Below are 6,823 nucleotides of genomic sequence, written 5' to 3'. Positions count from 1 at the left end.
ACTAGCAAATTCCTGCCTTTGCACACCAAGACATCAGCTTAGAGCATTGGCTCATCAAGCTTAATATTCTCTTTGTTTAAGGGGTCAAGTGCAGATTTGACAACACAAACAGTCCTTCCTGCCTTCTCTACCCATTGACTGACATCTCAAAATGGAATGGAAAAATCAAAAACACCTGGGTACTGACAGAACTTCTTTAAAGCAAGTACCACGCAACCTACTCATCTGCTGTGCCACCACTCTCCATCGCCACTGGAATAATCCATGACCTGTGACAAGCACGTGGAAAGGGGCTTGGATATTGGCATGTCTGGGCTAGTTTGCTGATGTATGACCCCCAGATATGCCATTCTTCTGCTGAGGCCTCTCAGTGATCATCAGCAGTGAGTTCCTTACCTTAAGTATGGCAAAAGCTAAAAATGAGTTGGAAAATCCCGAAGTCTCCCCAAAGCTCTTGCATCCAGGGAAACACTCCTTTCCTTGAGAAAGGGGTGTTTGAGCCAATAGCCCCTGGCTTCATAGTTTCAGTGCTACCTTCCTGCAAATCCCTGGAGTGCCTTGTCATCTGTGAACCAAATCCTGGGATGCCAGTGAAATCCCTATGCAGGCAAAGTTCCCATTGACATCAATGGCCACTTATTCAAAGATGGTGTTTCACTGGGATATGAGAGATGCACAAATATCTCAAATCCAGCCACATTTGGTGAGAAGTAAAAATGGTGCAGATATTAAGTGGTGGAATAAATTAGAAAAAAGAAAATATACATGATACTTGAAGAGTAAATTTCTGTCTTTACGAGAATTCTTAAAGATCATGTCCATGAAAATATCAAATTTTTTGTTCTCTTTATCTATTAACTAGTAAGTATAAAATTATTTAAATTTTAAAAGGTTTAGATAGTCAGTTTATGCTCCTTGTGCCCGACACACGCAACTGCTATGCAAATAATTGGGAGCATACAGATGTTTATGTGCTTTAAAATCACCAGAGAATTGAAAACTTCTACACAATGCTTTCCTCTAGAACTAACAATATTTGTAATTCTCATTTTCTTCCTCCATCTTATTCAATGTGTAGTGTTCTCCATGAAGCAGTCACATATTTTTAATATCGGTTTAGAACTGTCCTGAAATATTCTGCACAATAGTGAAATTAGAATTCCGTGGACTCACATCAGACTAGATATCTTCACAGAGAACACCCCATAGATGTTGAAAAAAATCAGTAAACCATATTGAAATTAATAAATTTTTAAGGGCAGTGTTTAGAATCCCGGTTGTATAGTGATGCATCCAGAAGACTTCCAACATCTACAGCCTCTCCCAAGAGAGTTTGGCTGGACTCATCTGGCATTATCAGTGAGATCAATCAGGAGTGGAAATGAGGTCTGGTCTCACCAGTAGAAGTGTCAGGGGCAGTTTTAGATAAGCAGAATGCAATTGAATGTGGTTGTACTGCTATAAGTAGGGTGGATATAGATATTCACATCTATTCCGGGAAAGAAAGACTCAGACAGGGGTGTTAAGCTACCAGTCATTGCAATGGACATGCAATGTGTGTTGGTGCTCGTCTGAACAAGGATATATGGGAAAGAGAGAGAGTGCTATTACTGGCAGGCACTGGGGTTTTTTTTAGCTCTGGCATTAATTTTTCACCCTGTGTTCCTTCTCTTCAATTTCTAGGAAGAAGAGAAATGGATCTAACCATGCAAATGTTCCCCTGCATTGCCTTCAGCTATAAGCTTAAGAGTTACAAGCTGAGTTGTAGACAACACCCCTTCAATACTTTCTAGCTCAGTGGCTCTGTGAAGACCTCTTTGAAGGTGCAGCTGTTTAAAAAGGCTTTGCAGCAGCACAACTGAAATGTTTGTTGCTAAATATAGAAATGCACTTGCTTTGAACTTGGCTGGTCTGCTTCAGGTTCACCTTTGGAGCTGCATTTTTAGATAAGGTATGGATTTTAAGGAGGAAAAGCGAGAGGGAGAAGGAAGAAAGCAAAGAATTGGACAGTAAGAGAGCCTGTTGAGGGGAAAAAGGCTCAGGCTGGTTGGGCTGGGTTACTAGCCAGTAGTCTGATGTGGCCATGAAAAGGTAAACACATGATAAGACATATTAGTCAGAAGGGGGGATTAATTCACCATAGTCAAATGCTAACTCTGTCTCTTAAGACACTGGTGAAATGGTGTTTGAAAATACTGTGTGCAGTATCCACATCAAATCTGAAGGACCACAGACCAGGGGTGGAGGAATTATAGGAATTATTTTGTGGGAAGGCAGGTGGAGGTCAATGAAAGCTGGGGCTGGGGTCTGAGAAAATCAAGTAAGTCAGTAATCATTGATGGAGCAATCTTCGTCTTTTAAGTTGTAGGCGATAGGTGACATGTTCAATAAGCTGAGGTTTCCTACCCCTTTTCCCACAGGAAAACTGGACCCTTTCTAACTGTTCGAAGGAGGGGTTATATTTCCTTCTGTTATTTTTGCTTCTGAGGAAGCCTTGTACTCTCAGTGGTTGTGTCTGGGTCTGGCAGTAGATATTTTAAGGCAGGTAAAAAAAATGAGGTTACTTCAAGCATTCACATTGCTCCCCACTGCTTCATATCAGATTTCCATCTTGGGCAGCAGCATAGTTTTCAGTCTGTTCATGGGAAGAAAAAAGAATGAGGTAGGTGACCTCTGAGGGAGATGAAGAACAGAATTTGTGGAGGTTTTTTTTCTGTTTAATATTAGTGCAATGCTGTCCTAGGGTACTTGTGGAACTGGCAGTAGAAAAAACAGACATAAGCACTTGCCTAATACCACAGAGAATTGGATCCCTGGCTCCTTGGTGCAGGACCTTTAGTGGTATTTCCAGTCAAACTTAAGAGGCTCAGGAGCCCGATGGGACCTCCCAGAGTTACGGCAATGAGCCACAAGTTTGGCAACAGGTCCCTGGGTTTCTGAATGCATCTCCTCCCTGGTACCCTAAGCCCTTCATCCCACTCTTCTGAGTATCTATATCCCATTTTGGATGTTAATGGTGAAGAAGCGCGACCTGCAGAGGGTGCAAACCATCCTTTGCATCATGGTGCCATTTGGCACCTTGCTCTGATTCAGAACTGACATATCATGCCTGTACCTTGCTGATGGTTTTGTGTTTCTGTGCAACATGCACTGTAACGTCCCTTACAGCAAACTTGTGTTAATCCCATTCACAACCACATATTCTCAAAGACTGGTTAAAACATCTGAAAGTGCAGAGAATTTGTTATAAAAGAGGAAATAACAGAGCAATTGACTCCTCACCATCTCCTCCCATACAAGAACAGGGGCCATCAGGTGAGGATCATGGGAAGCAAAGTGAAATCAGTAGGGTATAATTCTTCATGGAATGATGGAAGACCTGCAGGAGTCCTTAGAAGAGTGCTTGTGTGTAAATCTGCATGGGTTTAAGGAAAAATATTTGGAAGAATAGAATAGAAGAAAGAAAAGGACACAGGGACAAAGAAATACACAGCTTCTGTGTCTGTGTGTCTGTCCTGCTGGCTGGGCCCTTGTCACGAGCAGCTTGGATGTCCATTTGTCATTCGAAATGCTCGTGTTTCTGTGTGTAGGTTGAAATGTGACACTCCAAGTACTATTAAAGGGGTATCTTTTACTAAATAGTGTACTTTGCAGTTGTGTGGGTGGTTGAGTTTTCCTGTCTCTTCCCTTCTTTGGTTTATTTTGGTATTTGTCATGAATAAAAAGTTCCATCATAATTAGTTACCTTGGCTACTAATGATTTTCTTTATTCATTTATAGCTTCTTGTATTTAAACACAGTACCTAATCTGTCTGCTTTGTGCTTCTTAATGTGACAAGGCCCTGAGCCACAGTGAGCTGCTTTGATTACGCTAATGGCATCTTCAGTTTGCTCTTAGGGAGGTGGGGACTGTTTGTCTGGAAGAAATACTTAGTAGAGGGACTTGCTGCGATCACATAGAACTTCATACACTGCTGACAGTGCAGCATGGGAGGAACTATTCTGTAGCTACTGTATGCTTAAAGAAATGAGGTTATCTATGACTGTGTGCGGGCGTCTGGTACTTGAGAGCTCACAAGGGTATGGATTTCTGCTACAAGTTACAAACAACAGATAAAAGGAGATGCCCAGCACTGCTTACACACCACAGTGCCAGCCACCTACAGTGTCTCCAAGCAGATCCTGATATCTGGATAAACAGTGCAGTCATTTCCAGGGGGAAATCAAGTTACCTGACAAGACATGTTTGCTCACTGCAATTTAATACAGGTCACACCAAATGTCTATAACCAGGCTATTGTGCCTGGGCCCTTTAGACAGGCCAGAGGTTTTAGCAAAAGATCAACTCTCTGTCTCAGAGCTGCATACTCAAGGTTAATTTTGCATCAGTTATGGGAAGGAAAGGACATCTCTGAGGATTTATGGCCCAGAGTTTGTGTATTCATGTGCCTGAAGTCAGTTTTGTACCTTGGTGAAGTGACACCCCAGGCCCAGAAGTGAGATACAGATATTGTTCCAGCTGAAGTCCAACTTATAAAACCTGATTTCCTTCTATGACCAGGTAACTCACATAGTTGACCAAGGGAAGCCAGTTGATGTAATCTTTTTGGATTTCAGTAAAGCTTTTGATATTATCTCTCACAGGATCCTGCTGGACAAGATGTCCAGTCCACAGCTGGATAAAACATCATGTGGTGGGTGAACAACTGTCTCACAAGTGGAGCACAGAGGGTAATAGTGACCGGTGTGACATCAGACTGGTGAACTGTCACCAGTGGGGTTCCGCGGGGCTTGTCTTAGGCCCTGTGCTCTTCAACATCTTCATAAATGACTTGTAAGCAGGACTGGAAGGGAAACTGAGCAAGTTTGAAGATGATACAAAACTGGGAGGAGCTGTTGACTCCCTTGAAGGCAGGGAGGCCCTGCAGAGACCTTGACAAATCAGGGGGCTGGCAATCACCAACCACAGGAAGTTCAACAAGGGGAAGTACTGGATTCTGTAACTAGGATGGGGCAACCCCTGATAAAGAGGTAGACTGCGGAATAAGATGCTGAAAAGCAGTGCCAGAAAAGGGTCCTGGTCGATGGCTAGGGAAGACTTCACTGTTACAACTTCCTTGTGAGGTGAAGAGGAGGGGCGGGCACTGATCTCTTCTCTATGGTGACCAGTGACAGGACTTGAGGGAATGGCCTGAAGTTGTGTCAAAGAAGGTTTAGTTTGGATATTAGGAAACGGTTCTTCACACGGAGGATGGTTGGGTACTGGAACAGACTCCCCAGTGCAGTGGTCACAGCACCAAGCCTGACAGAGTTCAAGAAGCATTTGGATGATAGTCAGGCACATGGTGGGATTCTTGGGGTTGTCCTGTGCAGGGCCAGGAGTTGGACTCAATGATACTTGTGGGTCTCTTCCAACTTGACATATTCTATGATTCCGTGATTCTGTGGAGTCAGTAGGAGCCAGTGAGCCTTGGTGTCTTAGAAAATGAAGCTATTTAGTCTTAGCAAAGGGAGGTAAAAATAAATGAGACAGCATCTTTTCTTCAAAACAACATCACAAGTGTTGCTCAGCTGGTGTCTGGGACCTCCTGTCATCAACACCTGGGCCACCAGTTCTCTGCCTTGGCTTTGTGCAACTCCAGCTTCACATCATTTGAAGAAGAGTGCAAAAAAGCTTTCTGTGCAGTTTTTGTCTGCTGGGTGAAACTATTACCATGAGAGTAGGCAGGAGCAACGTAAAGGCTTTGCTACCTATGTGCCATGGTATATACCACTAGTACAACTCATTCATTATGCTTAGGAAAAAACAAAATATTTCAGTGAACAGGAGATTAAAATAGAGATCTTGGCATTTGAGATGGGTCTGCTCTGGCCATGTGTCCCTTGTTCAACCAAATGTCAAAATTTGGCCCTTGAGCATTTACCTAAATCTGTGTTCAGTCTGGACTAGCGTCTGCAGACAAGATTATGCTTTGGTCAAGGATCATGACTGGTCAGAAAAACAAACTTGCAGCATGAAATCTTGACCCTGTTGAAGTCACGAGGAGGTTTGCCATTAAACTGAACAAATTGCGCCTAAGACCAGAAGAGGGGCTATTATAATCACATCGACCTTTACTCAGCGGTTCCCTCAATTTCATCCTCATAACACATGGCTGAGCCCAAGACATAATGTCAAAAAGGTACAACATTCATCTACTACTGGACAGCATGTTAGTTAAATACTTGGAATACTTCACAGAACCATTGGACCTTACGTTACATTTCGAGTTTGAACTTCACTGACTCACTCCCAGTTGATATACCTTGCTCTGCCCTTTTGATATACCTTGCTATGCCCTTTATCATCAGGAGTACAATGCAATCATACAATATGCTAAGTTGGAAGGGTCCCACCAGGATCATTAAATCCAACTCCTGGGCCTCCACAGAACACTTCAAGAGTCCCACCATGTGCCTGAGAGCATTGTCCAAATGCTTCTTGATCTCAGACAAGGTTGGTGCTGACCACTTCTCTGAGGAGCCTGTTCCAGTGCCTGACCATCCTTCGCATGAAAAACCTTTTCCTGATATCCAACCTAAACCTTCCCTGACTCAGCTTCACACCATTTCCTCGAGTACTGTCACTGGTCATCAGAGAGAAGAGATCAGTGACTGCCCTTCCGCTTCCCCTCATGAGGATGTTGAAGACCACAACGACATCTCCCTTCAGCCACGCACTTTTAAAATATATTTTCCCTGGTACTCTAAGACACAAAGTTTCAGTTGTTCAGATGACAGGAACACACTTTGCACTTTATTCCTAATTGCTTCAGCAATAACT

The sequence above is a fragment of the Pipra filicauda genome, unplaced genomic scaffold (genome assembly GCF_003945595.2).
Source record: "Pipra filicauda isolate LSUMZ 115617 unplaced genomic scaffold, ASM394559v2 scaffold617_size213773_pilon, whole genome shotgun sequence".
Taxonomy (NCBI): Eukaryota; Metazoa; Chordata; class Aves; order Passeriformes; family Pipridae; genus Pipra; species Pipra filicauda.
The sequence above is the reverse complement of the archived record's forward strand: the minus strand, read 5'-3'. Positions refer to the sequence as shown.